The sequence below is a fragment of the Sitophilus oryzae genome, unplaced genomic scaffold (assembly GCF_002938485.1).
Source record: "Sitophilus oryzae breed Bouriz unplaced genomic scaffold, Soryzae_2.0 scaffold_359_pilon_pilon, whole genome shotgun sequence".
NCBI lineage: Eukaryota > Metazoa > Arthropoda > Insecta > Coleoptera > Curculionidae > Sitophilus > Sitophilus oryzae.
In genome coordinates, this window is record NW_022146928.1 from 2,385,961 (window position 1) to 2,410,428 (window position 24,468).

The 24,468-nt window shown below is 31.9% G+C and overlaps 1 protein-coding gene across 1 annotated transcript in view; it reads right to left on the reverse strand.

The window, feature by feature from the left end:
- Window positions 1–24,468, reverse strand: part of LOC115885046 (potassium channel subfamily K member 18) — a 555,195-nt gene that overhangs the window by 204,547 nt on the left and 326,180 nt on the right. Inside the window, exon 3 of the mRNA XM_030903795.1 lies at window positions 13,169–13,234. The gene's annotated coding sequence lies outside the window, so the exon portion shown is untranslated. The remainder of the gene's footprint in view (window positions 1–13,168; window positions 13,235–24,468) is intronic.

Here is a 24,468-nt window from a genome sequence, read left to right on the forward strand (position 1 = left end):
TCACCATTATTTTTCAAATATAATTGAAAAGCTCACTGAAGAACCTGAAGTGGAATTTGTTTATGTTAAAGGAGCTGAAAAAGCAGAATTTGTAAAGAAATATTCCAAAAAACCAGTGATTGAAATAGATGAACAACCTGCTTTGCCCATCGGAACACCAAAATGCTTTCATCATTCTAAGTCAACTTGTATGTGTGCATTATCAAATGTATTGTATTTGTATGATAATTTTTTCATGAATGAATAAAAATCTATATAATATTTATTACATCTTTTATTATTAAAATACAATTTTATACTAAATTAATACTTCTACATCAACTAAATTATTAGATGAATTATCCTGGTTAACTAAATTGCTATTTATGTTAGTGTTTACATCATCTGTTACTTGATTGTGGAATTCCCCACTCTTAACAAATTTATTTAAATATGTTATTTGATTTATAAATCCTAAGTCTATCATTACAGAGAATAATTCTAATATATTATCATTTTTCATAATATTGTGCACAAGCATGCATACCTCTCTTCATATTTAAGAATCACATCATAATATATTTTTTCCATCTGTCTAAGTTTTTGATAAGTTTCATGAAATGATTTATAAAATTCTTGATGAATACATATTACTGCACTAATAAGTTCAATATTCTCACTTGACATTTTTCACTTTAAAACAGAATATAGTTTTTTAAATATTTTGGAGTATGATATTGACGAAGAGGTCTATGTTTTCTTGATACTGTGCTTCCAACTTCTAAGGGTTGTGATAACTTGCCCTTAAATCTTCGCAATAACTGATCTCTAGCATCATCCAAGTGGAACCTCTCGAACACCTTTAAAATTTCTATTATAACTTTGGAATTCTTCGTTAGTCTCAGGTATGGAACAATGTGTGTTAGTTCACTTGCAAAATATGTTTGACCAAATGCGCGCACAAATTCAAAAAAGATTAAGCCGTTTTAGTAAATAATCAGCACAGAACTCAACTATCCGATGGCAGTCTTCTTTCAATGGATAAAATAAATCTTTTTGATTAATTAAAATTACTTGGCTGCTAATCGTTTGATGGAAATAGGTATACTTTCGAATTAACAATCTAACAAAATTAGCTAGTTTTTTCTTATTGTGCATTACTCTTGATATGTAGAAGAGATTCACTTTTATAATACGAAATTTTACTATATGACTAGACACTAATATAGTGAGAGCAAGTGTAAGTGGGGATAAGCAAGCATAATAAAGCTCTTTCTTTCTCTGTCTGTCTGTCTGTCTGTCTGTCTGTCTGTCTGTCTGTCTGTCTGTCTGTCTGTCTGTCTGTCTGTCTGTCTGTCTGTCTGTCTGTCTGTCTCTGTCTGTCTCTGTCTCTGTCTCTGTCTCTGTCTCTGTCTCTGTCTCTGTCTCTGTCTCTGTCTCTGTCTCTGTCTCTGTCTCTGTCTCTGTCTCTGTCTCTGTCTGTCTGTTTCTCTTTCCCTCCCTCCCTGCCTAAGGATATGCTCGATATTTGTAAATGTTAATAATATATCGATATTAATATATTTTTGTTTTTATTCACTCATCTCTATAAGCGAAAAGTTCATACCAATACCGAAAAGATCCACCACCTCCTCTTAATTTATGAATTCCTGCTCTTTCTTCTTGTTTGTTTATAACCTCCTCCTCCTCTGAATATGGGGTAACCTCCTCTCTCGGAGGAGGTATCCCATAAACTCACTACTTTTGGTCACAACCTATTCCCAAATTATCTACTTTTTATACCCCTAAGTGATAAGAGTGGTCCACCCCAACTTTTTTTTATTTTTTAGACAAATTTTTTTATTTTAATTGTTTTATAGGGAGTGCTTATTTTTTAGGCGGTGCATGTCCAAAATTTTCTTCTGGGTACTCACTTTCATCACTTAAGGGACCTCTGTACAAAATTGCATACTCCTAGTCCTAGAACGGATTTTACATAAAAATTATACAAATTTTACCCTTAGTTTTATCCCCTTAAGGAATGAATTCCAAAAATCGCTCTAATTATTCAATTACGCTACATAATAAACCTCTGTGCAAATTCTCATATTCCTTGAACAGAATTTATTGTTTCAGAACGTTCAACCCCTCATTTCACACCCTTAGAGGGCGAATTTCCAAAAATTGCTTCTTAGTGCTAAATTACGTTACATAAGGAACGTCTGCAAAATTCATAGTTCTAAAACCGATTTTAACAAATTTTTTGTACAAATTTTCATCCCTTATTTTTTAGGGGATGCATGCCTAAAATTCGCTTCTAGGTACTCACTTTCATCATTTAAGGGACCTCTTAACAGAATTTCATACTCCTAGTCCTAGAACGGATTTTACATAAAAAATTATACAAATTTTCACCCCTAGTTTTACCCCCTTAAGGAATGAATTCCAAAATTCACTCTAATTATTCAATTACGCTACATAAGGAACCTCTGTGCAAATTTTCATATTCCTTCAACAGAATTGTTTCAGGACGTTCACCCCTCATTTCACACCCTTAGAGGGCGAATTTCCACAAATTGCTTCTTAGTACTAAATTACGTTACATAAGGAACATCTGCAAAATGCATACAATACTAAAACCGATTTTAACAAATTTTTGTACAAATTTTCATCCCTTATTTTTTTAGGGGATGCATGCCTAAAATTCGCTTCTAGGTACTCACTTTCATCATTTAAGGGACCTCTGAACATAGTTTCATACTCCTAGTCCTAGAACGGATTTTACATAAAAAATTATACAAATTTTCACCCTAGTTTTACCCCTTAAGGAATGAATTCCAAAAATCACTCTAATTATTCAATTACGCTATATAAGGAACCTCTGTGCAAATTTTCATATTCCTTCAACAGAATTGTTTCAGAACGTTCACCCTCATTTCACACCCTTAGAGGGCGAATTTCCAAAAGTGCCACTTAATGCTAAATTACGTTACATAAGGAACGTCTGTGCAGAATTTCATACTTCTAAAACCGATTGTAACAAACTTTTGTACAAATTTTCATCTCTTATTTCTAGGGGATGGATGTCAAAATTAGCTTCTGGATACTCACTTTCGTCACTTAAGGAAACTCTGTACAAAATTTCATACTCCTAGAACTAACATTTTTTGTACAAAATTTCACCCCCAGTTTCACTACCCTTAGGCTATACATTTCCAAAAATCGCTTATCAATGTTCAAATGCGCCAAATCTGTGCAAAAGTTCATACTCCTAGTAGGTACAGATTTTTTTTGTATAATTACACCCCTTTATCTAATTACACCCCCTTATGGGTCGAATTTTAAAAAATTACTTAGTAGTGCTCATCTTAGAGAACGAATTAATATTCTCCGTATTTACTCCAGTTTCCTAATACTAGCACAGATGACACATAATCATACTAGTTAATTTTTTATTGGAATAGAAGTAATTTTTATTAGAAGGTACAAAAAAATTAAAAATCTAAAATTTTATTTTTATAGCTACGTTTTTATAGCCTTAGGATGCCTCATGTACTAATGAATAAGAAATATATAATCAATACATATTTCTTTCAATATCGAGAAATAAAATATGTTTTGGCAACACCGTACGAAATATCGCCGCGCGTAGTCCTCAAAATTTAAAATATTAGCATTTTCAGGCTTCGATTATGTTCAAAAGCGCCACCGTGTGACGAATCACTAAAGCTTCCACACGAGAGTTCTTAAAACTAAAATATTCTTTGAGTTAGGTTAGGTCGAGTCCACACGGGTCCGCAACATTATATTATTTTGTATTTATTTTCTGAAAGGTATACAATATTCATTGCAAGATTTCCATTATACGATACATTATCATAAATAAATATAGTAAAGAATTGCACATACAATTTCATGGAACCATGAAGCTAAATTGACTAAATCCCAATAATTGAAATTGCTATTTTATTTTTGAGCGCTCCTATTCGGGGAAAAATTGGAGTCGAACGCTAACAGGATGCATATTTGACAGCTCATATATCACAGTAATAACGATTTTAGCTTGCGCGCTGTATATATACACTGCTTTAGTAATATAGGATATCTGATGCATAATTCTGGAAGTAGAAATGCAGTAACATCATAGATGGAGTCTGGTTGACACGTAGATTACCAGAATATATTACATCTAACTTATAACAGTTATATTATAACTTCTTATACCATGTCTATCAAAAATATCCTAAATGGTATTCTATAAATAGTAAGGTCCGATCGAGATCTCAGTCTCGGTTACAGTCATTCTCGGTCTAATAAAAAGGCCGAGACTAAAAATCCAGGTTCTGTCGGACCTCAATAAAAAGTTAAAAAATAACACACCGTAAACCCATGTGATAATTAAAAAAATACGTTTAATGAAAATAAAAAAAAGTCAAAATTTAAGTGAGGATGCAGTCAATAATCATCACGCAGGCTAATAAAACTATTTTTTTAAATTTGTCAAGCTTTCGAGAATTTTATTTCCATCATCAGGACAGTTTCTAAAATGTATAATAAAAAAGGCATTAATATTTTACAATTGTATAAGAGAAAAAACAACTTATGACTGATTCAATTAGCAAAAACAACATCCTCTGCATAAAAGGCCTTAAACTAGCATCATATGACATTTGACTACAAGGACATTTATTTCCTTTATAAAACATTAAAATGCATACAAATACTTTATTAAACAGTCACTGTTTGATCAATCTCGAAACAATAATGTAGAGATTAGTCTTAGTAAATTTAAAAAAATAAACGTTTTAAAAAAGTAGTGTCGTTGGATATGTATTTTAATATTTTATAAAGAAAATGTCCTTGTAGTCCAATGTCATATTGTTGCGGACCCGTACCGTGTGTACTCGGCCTTAGGCCTGGCTATTCGCCTATGACTCATACGCCCAGCGACGCCGACGTTCTAGAACGAATAAGAATTGTCGAGACGAATCTGGATTGTCTGTTGCTCTCATATATAAGCAGACGCCTGAGGCCTGAGGAAGACAGAGAACAAACAGACGTTCGACGTGTACAGTTGTCGCGCACTAAATTCAAAATAAATTCCTGTTAGATAAATGGTTAGATAAATTGTAAATTAGTTATAAATAGTTCTTTAAGTCTTTTAATCGTTATTGTTTTTGTTAATTGATGTTAAATACATTGTGTTTAAATAAATTGTGACTTTCTATCCACACGGAACCGACAAAAAACGTAACAATATGATGCTAGTTTTAAGGCCTTTTGTGCAGATGATGTTGTTTTTGCTAATTGACTCAGTCGTAAGTTGTTTTTTCTGTTATACAATTGTAAAATGTTAATGCCTTTTTTATTTATACATTTTGTCCTGATTTTATACTGTCCTGATGATGGGAATAAAATTCTCGAAAGCTTGACAAATTTGAAAAAGTAGTTTTATTAGCCTGTGTGGTGATTATTGACTTCTGCATCCTCACCTAAATTTTGATTTTTTTCTTAACTTAGTCACGACTAAACCTGCTGTTCTTTTTTAATGAAAATACGTAAACTTTGAAAATTATAAACAAAATACGTACATATGAAGTATTCAAAGCTAAAAATTGAATCCGTAGTTATAAAAGGAAAGAGTATCTCTCATATACAGGGTTCGACGATAGTGCCTCGGGCATCGGGCATCTGTAGAAATCATTGTTTAAGTGCACACTTAAAGTATGTACGAGGATATATTTCAGGAAAATATTTTAATTTCTATAGGGTGGCTCAAAAAAGTATGAGTGGATCGGGATGATTTTTTTTTTAAATAAAAGACCCTGTATATTATTGCATTTTTGGCTTCATTTCTTATCACTTTATATAATCCTAAGATATGTGTAAATATATTTTGATAGTTTCAGAGATATTAATAAATAAATAAAAAATGTATATTTTTCAACCTTCCTAAAAAAATTATTACAAATACGAGAATGGCCCAGAAATCAAAACTATATTAGTAAGTACCTAATTATACCTACCTTTGCTATAATTATCGTAATCTTAAATCATACGGGGTGTTCAAAATTCTACGCCAAACTTATTAAAATATAAGATTATTTTCCTCTGTTTTTTTTACACCCTTAATATTATTTTTTTATTCGATGAAGAATTAAAAAATGAAAATCTTTTGTATTTAAAGTATTTCAACATTTTTAATGGTTTCGCAAAAACACGCAGTATTATTTCATCTGGCTCATTGAACGGTAAAATACGAGAGAAAAATCATTGGGTGGCTTTGATACAAATTTACTGTAGAAAGTTCCATCTAAAATAGAAAACCGCGAATATCTGCAAAACCGTTAAAAATTTTGAAATACTCAAAATACAAAATATGTTTATTTTTTAATTCTCCATCTATTGAAAAAATAATATACAGGGTGTTTTATTTAAAAAAACGAAGAAAAATTATTTTATATTTTAGAGAGTTTGGTGTAGAATTTTTAACATCCAGTATGATTTCCGAATACCATATTTATAGCAAAGTAAGTACAGACCATCTAAAGTAAATACTTAATAAAGTTTTGATATCAAGACAGTTCTTGTATTTTTAATATTTTTTTTTGAGAAAGGCTGAAAAATATATATTTTTTGTTTATTTATTAATATCTTTGAAGCTATTGAAATATATTTACTATTATCTTAGTATTATGTGAAGTGATCGAAAAGGAACCTAAAAAGACAATAATATACAGGGTGTTCCATTTAAAAAAAATCATCCCAATCCACTCACACTTTTTTTAACCACCCTATAGAAGTTAAAATATTTTCCTGAAATACATCCCAGTACATACTTTAGGTTTGGTTTGGCACTTTAGGTTTGGCAACTTTAGGTTTGGTTGGCACTTAAACAAAATTCCCAATTGAATTTATTGAATAATATCGAAAAACTTAAATGTTATAGCCTGTTTAAAGTGGGACAAAATAAATTCTAGCGTGTAGTGCTGCTATATCTTGAATATATTATCTTATAAATTTATTGCTGAATTTTTGAAAATACCAGAATAATCCTTTATACAGTCAGATGCAAAAAAAACGCAACGGAGAAATCTTTGGTCAAATTTAAAGTGTTATATTTTTGTTATTTTTAGCAAACTGTATATAATTATATCAACTTTAATTCGTAAACTCGTTTTTTTATAAACTTTAGTAATTGGCATATTATACAGATTTAATCGAAGGGTTGTTTTTTTATCCTAACTTTAAAACACCCTGTGCAATAATTTCGTGTGTAAATTTTCCTAAAATATAATTTTACAGTAAGAACCATGTCTCCTGAGCATTTTATTTTTTGGATCATGTCAATACATGCTTTTGTTAATTTTTGAGAGCGAAATGAACTGATCACGATCAATTTTCAATTTTTTCAATTATCATTACTTTTGTTGTAATTTTTTAATATGACGAGATGGTTTTGGTGACTATTGTCGTAACATCATATTACGCTGCATAGGATACTCTATACAACTCTATACTAAATAAAAAAAAAAAAACGTTAAAGACTAACGATACAGTCCTTGTTTTAATAAACATTAATAACGATATTAAGGAAAACATCTGTAATACTGAAGTATACAAACAAAAAAAATTGTAAAAATTACCCTTATACTTTGTATTACCTCCTCTGGCTGCTATAACTGTCTGTATACGTCCATTCATACTGTCTTTGAGGCTGCGTATATCATACTGCGTTATGCTTTTCCATTCTTCTTTAAGAACCAAGCGAAGTTTATTTAATGAAGCTGGTAGCGCTTCGCGACGTCTAACCCTCCTGCCAAGCATTTACCAAACGTCGAACATGATGGGTTCATAGTAGTATGTGGTTCACAATAATCACCAATGCCTTGTCATATTGAAAAAAAAACTTCAAAAATAAATTATAATTGAAAAAAATCCAAATTGTTGGTGGCAAGTTCATTTCGCTCTTAAAAATTAACCGAGACATGTATTGACATGATCCAAAAACCAAAATGCTCAGGAGACATGGTTCTGACCGTAAAATTATATTTTAGGAAAATTTACACACGAAATTATTGCACAGGGTGTGTCAAAGTTAGGGTAAAAAACCAACCCCTCGATTAACCCTGTATAATATGCCAAATACTAAAGTTTATAAAAAACTGAGATTACCAATTAAAGTTGGTATAATTATATACAGCTTGTTAAAAAATTCATGAAAATAGGGCTAAAATTAACAAAAATATAACGCTTTAAATTTGACCAAAATTTTCTTCGTTGCGTTTTTTTTGCATCTGAGTGTAAAACAGATAGTTCGCCTGCAATACGTCCGAAGAAAATATCGTTTCTCAAATTATTCCTACTAATTGCTAGTTACACAACCTCTATTTAGTTTGCGCCTAATCCGTTTCCTGACATAAATTTGATGTTTTCTCGCCGGATTAGACAATAGCTCCGATTACCATAAATTTTCGGATCAAACACATCGGCTGGTAAGCAGGAGAGTCTCCGCATTTCAGCCCAGCAGATATTCAGAGGCGCGTTAGAGACCACAGGCCCATTCTCTCGTCAGATTTCGTATCTGAAATTGACAGATCAAAGTCTTTGTGCGTCGGGGGCCAAAGATTATTAAGGAAAGGAGGCGTTGGAAGATTAATTGTTTGCTAGGTGTATTATCTGGCAGGTATGGGCTTCGAACGAATTGATAAGTGGAACTTTGTAGAGGTTGTTGGCCTAGGGCAAATATAAATATTATTTAAGAGTATTAAAGGAAATTACTGTAGAAGAGAAAATTGTGGAATAATTTAAGGAAAATAATATGACAGCTTATTGATAATAACCGATCTACTGACTTATGATTCTTTGTTTCTGACTATTTGCATATCTCATCTGACCAAAAGGTAGATAGAAACGATTCCAAATGTTAATAAATGTTTGCAGGCTTGTTTCTGCCGAAGCATACATTACAACAGTCGTTTGAAAGCCAATTTGAATGCGTTTATCGGTTTAACGCCGGACTTTGTCGCACATGTCGTCGAGAGTATCGTGAAAGTTAAGAAAAATGCCTCATTTTAAAATAAAAAAATATATACAGGGTGGTTCGAACTGTATTCCGGAAACTTCGGCAGCATATTCTGCGGATTAAAATAGGTAAAATTTTGTATAAATGTATGTCCTAAAATGCTTAGTTTGGGAGATACAGGGTGTAGAAATTGCATTTTTTTTCGTTTTTTTTCAAATAATTTAAGAAGTAAGGTCAATATTTGGATGAAAATTGGTGTCTGGGAGTTTTTTGACATGAGAAATTTGATTTTCATGTCAATATGACTCCCACTTGTAGAGGGCGCCACCTACATATGCTTTAACTGGTTTGAAGAGTAATAACTTTTCGTCCATACCTGTATAAAACTACTGAGTAGAAAAATATACATTTACAACTTTTTTTTATATAAAAAAGGTCTCTTGGTAAAAATCGCTACGAGTGAGGTTCTCGAGATATTTGAAATTGAAATTATCAATACCAGTAATCATTGACAAATTAAACATGTTGACTAAATACCTAGTTATTAAACTGAAATCTTAAATTTCAAATCGTTTTGTGCCAAAAGTTCAACAGAAACTGTTTAACATCATTTTTTTGCAGAAAAAATTATGATTAATTTAAAAAAATAAAAATTTATTATTTCAGTCAAATAACTATTCAACGTGCACTTATTTTTTGTCAATAATTGAACTATCGTATTGACTATTTCCATTTTAAATATCAGTTACTCGTAGCGATTTTTACCAAGAGACATTTTTTACGTAAAAAGTCATGGAAATGTATATTTTTTAGTCAGTAGTTTTAAACAGGTACGAATGAAAAGTTATTACTCTTCAAAACAATCAAAACGCATGTAGGTGGCACCCCCTACAAATAGGAGTCATTTTGACATCAAAATCAAATTTCTCTTGTCACAAAACTCACAGATACCAATTTTTATCCAAATATTGACGTTACTTCAGAAATTATTTAGAAAAAATCGAAATAAAAATGAAACTTCTACACCCTGTATCTCCGAAACTAAGTATTTTAGGACATACGAACTTTTTTACTTATTTTTATCTGCAGAATATACTGCTGAAGTTTCCGGAATACAGTTCGGACCACCCTGTATATAAATAATATCATGTCAACTTTTGATTTTTAACGAAGTTTAAAACGAACACCCTAAATTGAAATTTAAAATTCGAGTTTTTAAGCGAGAATGTCACAAGTTGACATATGATATGCCATTCTATTAAGAGTGTTATTTTCTATCGAATAAAGTAGAAAAATAGCGGCAGTGCCATTTAAAAATCAAAAGTTTTAGTTATTTCTGGTGAAACAAGAAGTGACCTAAAACAATTGATGTCAATCAATCCTGATTTATGTCATATTACTAAGGTTCCAAAATCGTTGATTTACCTAAAAAAATTAAAAAGTGATAGGGTATTAATACCCCGGTATTAATATTTTTTATTTTATTTAATATAAATAGACAATAAAACAGCGCTAGAAAAACCCCACATTATTGAATGATGAACAAATAATATTAAAAAAGACAATGTTTCCTTCTAGAAAACTTTGAAAAACACTTAGTTATCTTAATTTTCTTTATAATTAATTTAAAACATGATTTATTTATGTCAAATATGTGGTTTGGCATAGGTTTATCAATTATTTTATTTAATTAAATATGAATCATCTTATAAAATAAATAAGAAAACCAAACAATAACAATTTGCAAGCAACATACCGCAATAAACTCGAAAAATACACGGATCTGGCTAACGAAATAAAGGAACAGTGGAGACAACAAAGAATTACCATAGTACTAGTTACTATATCCACTACAGGAGTGATCCCAAAAAATCTCCTAGAATCAATAAAAATACTAGACCTCCCATCAAAAATATACACTCAGATGCAAAAAAAACGCAACGGAGAAAATTTTGGTCAAATTTAAAGCGTTATATTTTTGTTATTTTTAGCTTTATTTTCATGATTTTTTTAGCAAACTGTATATAATTATATCAACTTTGATTCGTAAACTAAGTTTTTTTATAAATTTTAGTATTTGGCATATTATACAGGGTTTACCGAGGGGTTGTTTTTTTACCTCAACTTTAAAACACCCTGTGCAATAATTTCGTGTTTAAATTTCCTTACAATATAGTTTTACGGTTAGAATCATGTCTCCTGAGCATTTTATTTTTTGGATCATGTCAATACATGCCTTGGTTAATTTTTAAGAGTGAAAGGAACGTGCTACCAACAATTTGCAATTTTTTCAATTATCATTACTTTTTGGTGTAATTTTTTGATATGACGAGATGGTTTTAATACCATTGTCGTTACTCTATATTGCGCTGCATTGGATACTCTATACTAAATTTAAAAAAAAAAACGTTAAAGACTAACAATACAGTTCTAGTTTTAATAAACATTCATAACGATAACCGAACTAACGATATTAAAGATAACATCTGTAATACTCAAGTATGTAAACAGAAAAAAAAAATGTAAAAAATACCCTAATACTTTGTATTACCTCCCTTGGCTGCTACAACTGTCTGTATAGTCCGTTTATACTGTCATTGAGGCTGCATATATCATTATTGCGTTATGCTTTACCATTCTTCTTTAAGAACCAAACGAAGTTCATTTAATGAAGCTGTTACCGTTTTGCGACCTATAAACCTCCTGCCAAGCATTTCCCAAACCCTGAACATGATTGGCAGTTCATGGTCGTATATAGTTCACAATAATCACCAAAGTCGCCTTGTCATATTGAAAAATAACTTCAAAAGAAATGATAATTGAAAAAATTGCAAATTGTTGGTGGCAAGTTCATTTCGCTCTTAAAATTTAACAAAGGCATGTATTGACATGACCCAGAAAACAAAATGCTCAGGAGATATGGTTCTAACCGTAAAATTATATTTTAGAAAAATTTACACACGAAATTATTGCACAAAGTGTTTTAAAGTTAAGGTAAAAAAACAACCCCTTGTTTAACCCTGTATAATATGCCAAATACTAAAGTTTATAAAACACTGAGTTTATGAATTAAAGTTCATATAATTATATACAGCTCGCTAAAAAAATTATGAAAATAGAGCTAAAAATAACAAAAATATAACACTCAAAATTTGACCAAAAATTTCTCCGTTGCGTTTTTTTGCATCTGAGTGTATATATAAACTTTCAGAAAGCGACCATACTTAGTACGTGTAACATAGTTAGGAAAGTTTTAGGCTAAAAACACAAACTAACAGATTCATACCGTTAAAAGCCGATTTGTTGGTCATTACCGACTAACGAAGTGACAGTTGTGAAAAGAAAGAAATAATTTAATATAAAAGTGCATATAATATAAATAGAAATCTGTGCATTTTTACTGTTTTAGTAAAGTAGATAAAGCTACGAATTCTATAGATTACAATAATAATTATTAATTAACTTTAGAGAAGTGTGTTCGTTTTGTTTTGGTTTGTCCAAAAAACTAAATGTCTAACTCCTAAATGTTATACAGGTTCATAACATAAAGCAATACGATCGATATTTCTTTTGAATTGTTTCACTGTAAAAAAAATGCATTAGAACTGTAAAATTTGCAAAATACTCCCTATATGGTACTGAATTTCAAACTTTCGTCCGGTAACTTTCAATTAGATATTTTTATTACGTTTTTGTTTTCATAATTTGCATTTATTTCATACACTAACTGGCTCGCTTACTTTTCATATGATATCCGTAAATGAACACAGTAAAAAGTTTTATTGTTTGCATTTGAATTTAAATTGTCTTGATAATTGTAAAACAGATTAGCGAAACAGAAAGTTTACATTTAACGTTTATATGTATGTTTTATACGTTTTACGTATGTTCTATTATATTTTACTAGTTTACGGCATCATATTGTTGTATAAAGTTGAGATTTTTGTGAGGATATGTTTTTTAAACCATACAAATTATTATAGAACGGATAATTTTGCCATTAAACAATAGAAAACGCTTAGCAAATGTATAATATATATAGACTTTAATGCCAACAATGTATTTGTTTAACATTTTCATGTTAATACAATTTTTTTTATACTTACTGTATTTATTTTAAATTAGGTTTTAAATTGTTAGGTCTATAAACACAACCTTTATTACTTTTATCCAAAAAAGTTTTACCTATATCATCCTTGGTGTGTTGGCTTCAGTCTTCAGAACTGTAACACTTTGAGGGTCCTCTATTTTCTGAAACAGAGAAAAATATTAATATTTTCTGGTATATACTATGACAATATTAATAAGTAATACTGTACTTAAACTGTATGGTAACGGGGCATACTTTTCTGTTAATCTTATATCAATATATTTAATAACCACACATGGCCAAAATTATTGCATATAACGATATTTTTATTTTATTTTGGACCTAATATGATTCTTTTTATATTTTTGGACATATTGGCTTACTACATGACTAACTGATATAAAATTAAAAATCTAAGTGCAACTAGGCTGTTATTATAATTTTATTTCATAATGAGTGAAAATTAACAAAAACAAATTTCATTTTAAACAGAAAATATTGAAAACAATTTTAATTATTTCTCACAACTAATAGTCTGTATTGCCTCCTCGAGCCTCAATGCAAGCTGTGAGATGACGTGGCATGCTCTCAATTAAGTTGTCCAGAAGATGTTGAGGAATGGCTTCCCATGTTTCGCGCGCAACAATTTTCAATTCATTTAAGGTACGGGGGGGGGAGGATCATTTCTTTTGGCAATATGGCGTTTTAGCATGTCCATGTAAACAAATTCATCCCGCACTGCCCCTCGAAATGGACGCACAATAGGCTTTAAAATGTCTCTAAGATATGAGTAACTTGTCATTGTGCCATCAATAAAAACAAGAGGAGTTCGAGCTCCGTGTATTATACCTACCCATACCATCATGTTTCTCACTTGAAACAGGACACGGGGTTGAGCTGCATTCAAGCGTACTCGTCTTCCAGATGTTCTCCAGACCAAAGTTCGTCGCGAGTCTGACACTAGGCATATTCTTGTTTCATCACTAAACATGACGAAATTCCAATTAGGTCCATTTGTTCTCATCTCCTCAGCCCATTGTAGTCGCGTAATTTTGTGCTGTAAATTAAGCTTCAGAACACGTATAGGCCTCCTTAAATGTGATCCTCTGTCATGGAGTCTTCTTGCTATGGTCTTTCTTGAAACATTTACTCCTTCAAGGCGAGCTAACTCATTTTTAATAGCAGTACTAGAAAGGAGGGGATTGCGTCGTGCAATTAGGGATATTTGACGGTCTTGCACTGTACGTCTTGCAGTAGTAGCTCTCTTTCTACCTCTTCCAGGCCGGTCTGTAACCTCGTTTGTCTCCCTAATTTTTTTTAATATTCGCAAAACATCGCTTTGGTTAACTCCTACAATTTCAGCTATTGCAACTTGCCGGTAGCCCTGTTAAGACATTGTAACTATTCTGACTCTATTAAACTGTGAAATAATGTTTCTAGGTATTTTAAGGCCAAAACAATGGTCAAATTTCTTCTGAAACCCAAGAGACCACAAATCGAAATGTGCAAGAATTTGTAATAATATTGGGTCTGAACGATAAAATTTTTTACCATATCCATTTTAACAAAAAAATGTTTATTACAGATTATCAAAGCTATCTATAAGAATAGATTATTTAAATTCTCCTTTCCGTATATTTTTAAACGATATATGCAACAATTTTGGCCATGTGTGTACTCGTATATTATTTCATTAGAATATTTTAAGCTCAAAATATATTTATTCATGTGTTGAAATTTGTATGAATATAATGTTGCACTGGGACCAAAGTGGGATCAAACACTGATTTTTATGGAAATTTTGGTTTTCATATATAAAAAATATGTGCGTTTTAATAACTGTTTTAAAAATGAATACACAGAATATTGATTATCATTCTCTGTATATTTTCAAAACTATGAAAAGTATAATAGATTTTTTGAACGAATACATAGGTTTTTAAAACATTTTTTATGACGTGTACTATTTGAGCCAACATTTCTTTTCAAATAACGCTATCGATTAAAATATCGCTAATTATTAAATATAATACAATAAATCGTCCCATTGCTGCCAAAAGTCACTAACTTATTTTTTATTACTTCCGAGAAAAACGCGTCTAAAGATGAATTACATTGTATAAAAATGTTATAGTTAGTAACTATTCGGTATTAAAATACAACATAAATAGCCAGAAATTGTAGTTAATTACTTTTTCAATCGATTCTCTGCTTCAAAATACAGTTAGTGATTGAATTTTCAGGTTCGGAAAAATGTTAGTTAGTGACTTTTGGCAGCAATAGGACGAAATGTGTGTACAAAATATAAATAGAAAAGTATGAAAAGATGTAGGATTTTTTTAGATAGACTATTTTTTTGTTAAAAAATAACAGTGTTTTACGAATAAATATGACGTTTCGCTTCGAAGTTATTTAGTTATACATATAGGGTTACCCAAAATAACAATATTGTCGATTTATTTGAAATTAAAATTTAGTGCGGAGTGAAACGGTCGATTATTAGGTAAAATATAGGAGGTACATCAAAAAGTTAAATATAAAAGTTATAGGGTTTATAAATATCTATTAGCGGTTAAAAAAAAGTAAACAGGGTCGGTCATAAAGTAGTGGCATATCAAAGTTTTATTTTTTTAAATGGAGCCCCCTGTATATTATTGCATATTTCGGTTCTTCTTTCAATTCTAAGCAAAAATCGAAATACACGCAATGTACCTCATACCCTTCTCATACCAACCGTTTCCGAGTTATTTACTTCTAAAAATATCACTTAAATAATTTGATTTAATTAATTTCGATATGTTCAGTTTCATTAACCGATATCATTTTGCCGAAACTGTGATACTTAATAATATTTGACATTAGTTCTCAAGTTAGCATTTATAGATGTATAAAATGAGAGTATAGCAAGTCTGGAAATTACAAAATTTTCGTTTAACATTTCAATTCTTCAATTTACGTACATTGTGTATTACGATTATTGTTTAAAATTGAAAGATGAATTGAAATATGCAATAATATACAGGGGGTGTTATTAAAAAAAAAGTTTGATGTGACACAACTTTATGACCGACCCTGTATACTTAAATTTACTAGTAGCTAATAGGAATTTTAACCCCCCCCCCTTTTTTAAACAGTATCACAGTTTCGGCAGAATGGCATCATTAAATAAAAAAAAAACATTTTAAATAAACATTTTAAATCAACCCAAACACATCGAAATTAATTAAAACGAATTGTTTAAGTGATATTTTCAAAAGTCAATAACTCGGAAACGGTTGCTGTGAGGTACATTGTGTGTATTTCGATTTTTGCTTCGAATTGATGGAAGAATTGAAATATGTAATAATATACAGGGGGTTCTATTTAAAAAAATGAAACTTTGTTATATTTTAACGGTTTTTGTAATAAATATGTTAATGTGTTTATAATTTGGTTAATTATAACTAGAAACGCAATCCGTAACATATTTATGTTATAAAACACATAAATTTTAATATTATTATAGTAAAATCATACGTATTTAATTTTTGGCGTAAAAAATTAAACAAATCCGCTTTATCATAATATCTCTACAAATCACCCCACAAAAGGTACCTATTTCACATAAATGTCCGCTGCGGTAGGTTACCCTCTGACCGTGTCCGTACATTTGTAGTGCTAAATCTGCATTTTGCCCTCATAAATCAAGCCTAAGCCGAGCTGTAAGAAAAACAAGACCCTTATCCAGTAAACGGACAAATTATGTTGTAACTAAGGTGTCGAAAAGGTAAACAAAATTTCCTCCAATCCCTTAGCGATCCTTTTAGAAGTACACCGACCACTACGTGTTTGAGGTGGTTGGGGAAAATATGGGCGAGTGTGTGTGGATGTCAAAGCAAAATGAACGGCGGCGGATTAGTTCATACAGCTTGTATTGATACTGCGCCGAGTGTGGAATTTACTTTAGAATTGGTCATATTGTTTATCGGATTTAAAGAATAAAATATCTTTTTGCCACGTGCTAGAACGGTGGTAAGTGGTATATCAGATTTACGAATTGTGTAGAGTTATAAATAAATAAATTCCTTTATTGTCAAAAATTTTTACAATTTGTAGACAAAGGTAAAGTAAACAAATAAAAGAGAATACAAAACAAGTATACAAATTATATTGTCAGTCTTATTCTTTAAAATAAACATTTATAAATGTTTACAATGTCAAAGAATAAAAAAAAATAAAAATAAGATTTAAAAATATTTACTATATTTGTACTAAAAAATATAGTAATAACAAATATTAGACCAGTGTTTACAAGATCAAATTCGATTATCAAAATATAAGTCATTTACGGCGTAGAACGCCTTTTCTAGTAAATAAGTTTTCAATGCTTTGCGAAATGAAGAAAATGATGTTATGGATTTGATTTCAAATGGCAGGTGATTGTGCATTTTTTTCGAGTTGTATAATATTGAACTTTTAACTAACTCTGAGCGTGGAGTAGGTAGATAAAGATCTTGCTCCGCGTTCCTGAGTGGATAAGTGTGAAATGGCCTTTCTTGAGAAGCTGATACATGCTTACGTATTAGGCAAACGGATTCAAATATAAATAAGGAAGGAAGAGTTAATAATACGTTTTAATTTTTTTAAAACGGTGTGTGTTGTTATGCGAGAGCGAACAAGTACCCAGTACATAAGGCAGATTTTTACTATGATGACATCTCTCCAAAAAATCTTACGGGTATTTTGCCACTGTAAGAAAATATACAAAATAAAATAGTTATTTTTTGTAAACACTTCTGCGTCAATCCAACAATTATTTTATTATTTATTTTTTAATACAATCTAATAAAAATAAATGTATTGCTCATGCACCTGCAGATGTTAGTAATGTATGGCAATCACTTCTTTGATTTTAAAGAACATAAAATAAATAAACATAACACACGTAAAAATTAAAAACAAATTAAAAAATAATCATGCAGAAAGTTTGAAGCTTTTTTGTTTTACCTTATTAAGTAATTATTGTTATTAGGTAGTAATTGTTAATTTTGAAGTTTAACTTGATATAATATCATTTTAAAAGAACGTCAATGGTTTTTATAGACGTATCTGTGAAAACTAAAATAAGTGTTCTCAAATAGTTGCACTTAGATATTTTAAATGTTTAATATGTTTTTTCTTTGTGTTTTTTGCTTCCGATGAGGGGAAGAGATATACTTTCCAAAACGTTAAGCATTTTTTCGTGTCATAAACTTTTGGCTGATGTCGGAGATGGAGAGCTGGCCTCGGTAGAGCCGTCTCAGATACTGGCTTTTGTCAAAGTCATGCAACTCTATGATGAGTTATAACTCGTTCTAACTCAAGAAAGGGGAACACACTATAGATATGTAAGGTTGTGGTGATTAACTCCCTTTCTAAACATTCCACTTCTACATGAAAAATTTACATTTACAATTTATACATTTTCTAATTTTCTAGTTAGAGGAGTAAAAGTTGTCTATTTCAGAATTACAGAAGGAAAAAAGAGACCAAACCGTTTTCAACATTTTTCGAAAAAAGCGATAAGGTAGTCATAAATAGGCAACACAGAATGTACAAAAATTATTATGTAAATTATTATACAGCAAAATGACTCAAGTGTTTTTGAATAGTTGTATTTCGATATTTTAAATGGCGTTTTCTTTTTTCTTTGTTTTTTTTATTGATTCTGATTCAACCTCCTAAAACATTAGAAAACAAAATAAAAATAATACATTGAATTAGAAAAAAAAAATTGAATGAATTAGAAAATATGTATAATATATTTTTTCTACAAACGTAAAGAAATGACAAGGTTCGCGAATTGATAGCAATAATATGCAAAGTGACAAAATGAATAATTTTTTATTCATTTAAATAACTAATTTTTTATTTCGAAATATTCAAGAATAAACAAATAACAAATATCAAACTTAACGCTAATGCATATTTTAGTTATTATTTACAATATTAACATTAATAGTTCAACCTCTACACGAACCAATATTTAATCCCAAAGTAGATAGTTCTGATTTTGCTTGAGATATGGGGGTTTTCGGACTTGAGACACTATCCAATTTTGATGTAGAGGTAAAAAAAAATTATATTTGAATTTTAGTGTTGATAGAATCCTCGACGTATCCCTCGGCCACTGTCGAAGATTTCCATCCTCCGTGGCGCTTCAAACAAAATATATCACCTGCTCTATTATCAAGGAGTGTGGCTGAAGTTTTTCGGAAACAATGCCCAGTGTAGGCCCCATAATCTGGCAGCTTCAAGTGTTTTGCTATCATGCTAGGCATCTTACCAATAGAATTTATGCCGATTACTTGGTTAACACATCTTTTATTTCGATATTTTAAAAACAATCTGCGACTGGTAGCATTTCTTGAACGAAGAGCTGCGTATTTTCGGTAAATCTCAATATCAAGTCAAATTTGACACTGTAAAGACTCGGTCTATGTTTGTTTTTGTATCGGGTACTTTAACAATCAAAATTGAATTTTTATCTTCTATGTTTTCGACCGTCATTTTAGTAAGTTCCTCACGGCGGCAAGCACCAGAAATACCAAGTATTAAAACGACCTTGTAGCGTTTTTTTAAACAACTACCACTGCAAACGGCAGTTTTTCATCGGAGAGCAGTCGTGGATAAGGTATTTCACTGGAAAGTAAACTAATTAATAACAATAAACCAAAGAAATAGATATTGGGCGCCAGGCATGTACAGAGAAAGAAAACACAGTTGTATAATACTTAAAACTAATGACTATATTTATTCATGATGAATTCTGATGGTAAATAGCATTGTACAATTTTAATAATTATTATAGTGGTTATTTGTTGAGTAAAACTATGTATGTAAATAATATTAAATATGTTCTATGAAAAGACTATGAAAAATACAATGCGTGTAACGTTATAGAAAATATAAGAAAAGTAGCATTACTTTATTTAAATTGTTAAATTTTATGCGGTGTTAAATCTGATATGTTGCAACCTGTAGATTCTAGAATCTATGTCTCGTTATTCATCTGTTAATATAGCGCAATAATAATATCTATAGAAAGTAATACTATTACAAGGCGTAATATAATGAAACCTAAAATCTAAATCACATTGTAACTACTGAATCGACATAAATGTTCTTAATAATCTAACCACTAAATATAGTCTGTACGATAATATTTAAAATGTACGTTACTGTTTAAGACTGTAAATGTTTTAAATGTTAAATGTAAAACTAGGACTTAGATCTACACTTAGCTGTTCTTTATGTAATCTTGCTTTAAACAGTAACAGCGTGAGGTGGTCTCGCATCTCTGTACTCAGCCATCCAACACAACCAAAGGGGCCAGAATGAGGACACCGTGACTTGATACAGCCGTAACTAACTAGCTTATAGCTGGGAACGAAGCAGCATGGAACTCAAGCTACATCCACGCTGTGGCACTTATATATAAAAAAAATCGTTCTTACTGGGGACACTCGTCCACAGGACATCCGTACATAAGATAATGTCCGTACATAAGACACTACCCGTACCTTGGACACAGTCCGTACCTTGGACACAGTCCGTATCTTGGACACAGTCCGTATCTTGGACCCTAAAAATATGAAACTCTTGTTTAAAACCAAACAAGGTCTAATAAACAAAATAAACCTACCTCGAACTACTTCCGAGGGCTCAATAAATAATAAACAACATGTCCTTTCTTCCATGTGACATTCTGGAGGACAAAAGAAAAGGGACGCCAACGTGCCAGCAAAACACAAATACAAGTTGGGACATCCGTAACTCTACCCTAAAAATATTTAATAATAATATCGAATCTATAAAAGGTAATAACTCATCTTTACCTGTAGCCTCGAAATAGCAGCTGATTCAGATTATACAGCAAGATTTAAATATCACCATTTCTAAAAGCTGGGATACAACAGAGCGTCAAAACAAAGTGAGGTTAAGCACGGAGAGAGTTGACAGAAGCGATGTTGACAGCGCCTCCTCAGAGCGATAACAGGGTTGTGTCGAACGATAACAGGGTTGGCGACTAGGGAACGTAAAAATTACGCGTCAAATAAACTATCCGGCCTAAACGAGAGGGAATCCGGTGATGATAGGCCCAGACATCATATATTATATATAAAAAAGACATGTAACGAACTAAAAACGTTACAACCTAAAAGGAAATCGATGACGATGTTCAGTAATAAAAAAACATACATTCCAAGCTCACGCTTTTTTTTTCAAAGCAATAATATAATAATAATAATTTTCAGGTATATCCCTATTTTAATGTTTGTAGAAAAAATGTTGTTTGCAACTCGTGCGCGAACTAATTTGGTGATCTCGCCTAATTTTTCAACTCGGCTACGTCTCGTTAAAAAATTCAGGTATCGATCACCAAAGTAGGACTTCGCGCACTAGATACAAAAATAACTATTTTATTTTGTAACTAGCTTTTCCACTTAAGCAAAATAAGCCAGACTCTTTTTAATAGATATTCGTATTTAATAAATATTCGTATGTACGTTACATATTAGAATATTGAGCGAGACCCGCTATAATTTAAAATATAAAATACGTAATTACGAGTCGAAAATCAAATAATTACCACTCCGAGATAATACAATTTTTCACCAAATTCCATCATCATCCGAACGAAACAAGTAAAACTTAATCGACAGGAGAGCAATTAAAAAGGAATTTTCAGGATCCGGTCGAGGTCTGAAACGGGGGGTAATCCAATTACAATTAGCCTCTGTCCGTAATTAGCGACGACGCCAGCGACGCCCGTCCAGTGATTTAGTGCGACGCGCACCGACGCCTAACGACGCTCCCCATCGACGGACCGCCGAACAACTTTACCCAAGGCGCTTCAACTACATAAGGATATCCGATGAGATTTGAACAAGTGGTTGGTATTAAACTTTGGAGACGGCCAGGCGGTGCATCAATAATGCAATTAAAAGTTCGATTTGTTCTTGCGATATGCCATAATCATTGTCGGGGATTTAAACGAAAAAAGCTATTTTTCAATTTTGAGAACTAGTCATGTTTTGTGACGGTTTTTCTTTGGTTCTTGTGAGAAAAAGCGTAATTGACGCCCAGTTGTAAATCTGGATTTCTAGGGCGCCATCTCTGTTATTTATAGTGGTAGATGCCCACTATTACCAATTAAGCCTTTAAACCAGTAAACAGTAAACCGGGTAGCTTTTAAACCAGTGGCGGCTTAACCATGAGGTCAAATTAATGGTTAATGCCCCCCAAAAAATCAGGAGAAAATTAGAAAAACTTAAAATTATACTTTTTGTAAATCAGTTTTTTTTTCCATCCTAAAATATTCAAAACTATTCCCAATTTGTCCAATTTTCGCTATAAAATATTTTATTTTACTCATTTTCTCTACTGGCTGCCGGTCAAAATTTCATTTTGTCCTTCGTTCCCGCTTTGTTTTACACGTATTAAACTCTAAGTGCCGCGGCTCGTGACGCCAACAAGGTAAGGTATACTACGTATAAAAAATATAATGGGTTAAGGTGCGATAGATGTAGTTTATATTGACCACTGACCGCGTCATTCATTAAAGGAGTTTTAAGGTAGGCAACTTTAAATACACTTGTATTTGGTAGTTTACTGACAGACGATATAAAAAGTGGCGGTTTTTGTCTTTGTCTAGAAACCCCCCCAGCGTGTTAAGGCGGGCGGCCACTGCGAGCGAAACTAAACTAAGCGAAGATAAGATTTGTAAAAATCAGCATCCATACTTTTTAATGCGTCAGCGGCTACTTGACCGAAACAAACGAAAATATATGAACGATGATTCGAATCGTAGTTTAGTTTCGCTCGTTTTAGTTCGTCACAGGTTCCAGCGAATTTTTCACAGCGATTAGTTTTATGATAGCAGAGATACAATACGAAAACTTAGCTGACTACTGAGCGAAAATCGTTCTCAGTGGAGTTCCCATTTAATTACCGTTTGTTTTCATATTCTTAGCTTAGTTTAGTTACGCTCGCAGTGGCCGCTCGCCTTTATTATTGTAATTTGTAATATTGTTTATTAGTTAAGAATCAATATAGTTAATTAAGAAATATCGAGTGCATTATTTCTATATAAATATATTACAGGATTTCAGTCATATCGCTGGAAAAATTTAGCCGTTAGGGAAGCTTGAGTGTTTATAAAAACTCAAATTATAAAATAACCTAGGTTTCTGTATCGTTTATCGCGTATAATGTTTGGTTTAGTCAATATAAATCGATATTTAAATTTTTAATTTCGAAAAAAATTTTAGTTTTAGTTGCCGTAGTTTTGTCGTGGCCGAGGGTTTGAGATGCAGCGCGAAATTTGTGTAGGTAATAATTCATAATTTTCTGGTTTTGGATAAATGATAAACTCTTGTTGACTGATTCTGAAATAGATATTTTCAAATAGACAACATATATGGGTTTAGTTTGTAAAATCGTGCGGTTAAAAAAAAAAACAATTGCTTAAATTTCGAAAAACGTTTAGAGAAAGAATTAACTTAAAATATAAAAAAAATGTGAAATAAAACTTTTAGAATGATAGGAAGGAAAATTTGTGTATAGATTGACTGGATTTTTAGTGAAATGGCACTAGACAACCTGTTTAAATATGTAAGGATAGGATTCATTTTAACATAAAATCAGTATTTATTTTTAGATTTATTTTCTTTTAGCTAAATGTACGTACAAGTACCTTGTAAGAAACCCATTTTTTAGAATAAGTGGGAGGGGGGTTAATCTCTGCGACCTTAGAGATCTATTGTGTTCCCCTATCTTGAGTTATAACTCATCATACAGTCCCAGGACTTCCTACGGAGACCCGTGTCCCTCACAGTCGAGGAGCTACGACCCAGGCCGGGTAGACGAAACGGTAGCTTGTGTCGCTTGTTGGGTTTAGAGGTAGGAGGTAGACTCCCGACCCTTGGAGGAGGTGGTAGCTTGTGGAGGATAGTCTCACGCAAGTGTCAGCTACCTCTCCTGTAGTTCTCTTTGGGTTTGGCCTCTTGGAACTTTCATTGTTACTGTTCCCAGTGTCACTAGGGGGTTTCCCCACAGCTTCACCGGTGATGTTTTTATTACTATTATTATCAGATCTCATAGTGTTCCTATGAGTTGCTAGGGACAGTCGGTCCACTTCTACAGACCCCGCATGTAGAAGTAAGGGGTAAAATACAATGGGGTGCCCCCCGGTGCCCCAAGGTTGAGGCTGTCCGTAGCCCCGCCCGGTATCGTTATATGTCTTGGTGCAATTCCCTGGCCACGACACTACAGTCAGGGACAAGACGATGAGTGAGATGCTTCTTAGACCAAGCCAAGTGCTAGAGGGGATTCCCCCCGGCACCTGACCAGGAGCTTCCCCACCAACGACAAG